This window comes from Temnothorax curvispinosus, unplaced genomic scaffold, assembly GCF_003070985.1.
Source record: "Temnothorax curvispinosus isolate PA1 unplaced genomic scaffold, ASM307098v1 QBEX01001491.1, whole genome shotgun sequence".
Lineage (NCBI taxonomy): Eukaryota > Metazoa > Arthropoda > Insecta > Hymenoptera > Formicidae > Temnothorax > Temnothorax curvispinosus.
In genome coordinates, this window is record NW_020211271.1 from 439,415 (window position 1) to 442,112 (window position 2,698).

Sequence of the window (2,698 nt, forward strand, 5' to 3'; positions counted from 1 at the left end):
GAGATGGGTACTCACTTCTCTTTCAATCTCAGCGAGTTAGAAAGAGAAGGGAGTATATCCATGTGTACCCGGGTGACGTTTCCGAACGCAGCCTACATCGCAACATGTAGCGATGTAACTACAAGTATAGATCTAACGAAGAAGCCACCGTGCGTGCATATGTCGCGCAAAATATCTAAGGAATTAGATACGCTTCACCGGGCAGAAAGACGCCTATAACGTTCGCGTAATAGGTCATAATTTTGCACTATCGTCCAGTATATTTCCTTAATCCTTAATATATTTTGCAGGTCATGGAAAAGTGAACTGCAAATTAATCTTGCATCAATCAAATATTACATGAGAGTTAAGTGGGAGAGTTTCTATTTCGCTAGACCTCAAAATTTAATAAAGTACTAAAATTTTGATTCAAATATTTTTTTAAGCAGTATATGCATTCTCTTTGCAATTGGTGCAATTTCACTTTTTTTTTAAATACATATTACTCGAGATATTACTTATTTGAGTTAGGTAACGCAATTTTGTGAATTATTTTGTTAGGGAAAAATAAAGCTATATACTACTATTTAGGATTTTTAGATTTACAACATACATTGCGCGTGTACTTGGCGCCTTTTTTACCTTTTTTAAAAAAAGGCAATTTTGTACTGATAAAAATTCACATCAGTGTATTTAAAATCCAATTTAGTCATGGTAATTAGCTCACATACGTTTCGGTACTGCGACGAGATCTCGACTTCCTCCTTTTTCTTCCTGACAAAACACGTCTGAATACGATGAAGCTCGCCAATCAACTGGGAGTTCTGGTTCTCGCCATCATTTTCATCGCGTATCTTGCGTCGCATGGCGCAATATGAGAACGGGGGTTAGGTCGCCTTTCCGCACCGCGCTACACCGTATCCTTGTTTGCCTCCTTCCTGCATCTACGCCGTACTCGAGTGACCGTGAAAGCGCAGATGCAGAGAGCACTCCGGCGAATCGAAATCAATACCATGATGGCCTGCTACGCCGTGGCCTTCTTTTCAGTTAAATCCTTTTACTGCCGTGCCGTGACTAATGCGAGTGTCTATCGTGTCACTGAAGTATTAAACGATTTATAAACTGGTTAATTTAAAAATGTAGTTTTTTTTAGAGATATGTATTTTAATTCAGGAAACAGGTACTAAATTATAAATTTTTGTCGGAATAAAATTGCATTAGTTTCGGGACGACGCAAATAAAACAGTTAAAATATTCTTTTTCGAGCTTTACAGTGTACTACTCAATAGCAACGCAGGCATGACAAATTAATTATGCTTCGATATATCAAAATGGATGTTTCTAAAGTGATGTAATAAATTAGTTTGCTATTTTTTTGCGATATATTCAATTTCAACTCGAATCAGAATTATATTACGTTATATTAGAATAAGTTTTTTCACTTACCGACAGATGTGCAGCAGCGGAATTATCAGCCACGTAGCTACGTCAATTCTGTAACATATAAGATTTAAAATAAAGTTAAAAAGCGTTAAAAGTGATTAATTTTTCAAAAAATAATTCTTATAAACAGTGAATTTTTTATTCATTTTTCAATTAAATATTTTTGAAATAATGATATACTTTCCGAAAGAGATCTTCACAAGAATAAAATTTTATAAAATTTTAAATATTTTTACTCTTGTGTAAAATTAATCATTTCTTTGTGTTTATTTGGATAGTTTGATTTTATTCATTTAAAAATAATAATTAGAGATAAAAAAATAATTTACCGCAAGGTTGGTCCGCTGGCGCCCGATGCCTACCCAAGGTCTCTTCCTCCTCTCAGGCCATCCAGATAGTCTGCTGCGTAGGATTTTCGTGTCGTGTGCGTGTGTTGTACAGATCTCAAGATTATCAGCTGCAGAATACAAAGATCTAATTCTACTATCAGTAATGCAATTTTCCCTCTAACCCACCGTTGATATTTCTTCTTTTTCTTAGTCATGGTAATTAGCTCACATACGTTTCGGTACTGCGACGAAGAGATCTCGACTTCTTTCTCGTCGGAAATCTGTGAGATTTGCGCTCCTCTTGTGTTCTTGTCTTTTTTTTTATAATCTGGCCGTCAAGCAATACTACTCTAAATAAGGTCCGGGCGATCCTCTCGTCGTATAAGCCGCAAGCGGTGTAAATTACAAAGGTTGGAGGTTGGAGGCCTCTAGAGGCGTCGATACAAGGTAGTTTTTAGAGATATGAATTTTAACTCAGGAAACAGGCACAAAATTATACATTTTTGTCGGAATAAAATTGCATTAATTTCGGGATGACGTAAATAAAACAGTTAAAATATTCATTTTCGAGCTTTACAGTGTACTAATCAATAGCAATGCAGGCATGATAACTTAATTATGCTTTGATATATCAAAATGATGTTTCTAAAGTGATGTAGTAAATTAGTTCGCTATTTCTTTATTTGATTTGGCATTTTCTTGTCTAAAGACCGTTTAAAGACTCATTTTTTGTCGTTTGTTATGTCAACTTTTCGGAAATAACACCATTATTTTTAGTTACCTAATAAGTGTAGGTGAAACCTTATACCCTTTTTCAGGAGAACAAAATTTTTCTGCATTGCTAATTAATTTGGAGCATTGTGTTCAAAATTTGCTATGCAGTTTGAGAGGAAGTTTCGCAGACTATCTCGCAAACATAGCGGAGCGTGTTTTAATCTTTTAGCCAC

The 2,698-nt window shown here is 35.3% G+C and overlaps 1 pseudogene; it reads right to left on the reverse strand.

The window, feature by feature from the left end:
- LOC112464162 overlaps window positions 1–1,966 on the reverse strand; it is a 5,785-nt pseudogene extending 3,819 nt beyond the window's left edge.
- Window positions 1,967–2,698: the final 732 nt, after the last annotated feature.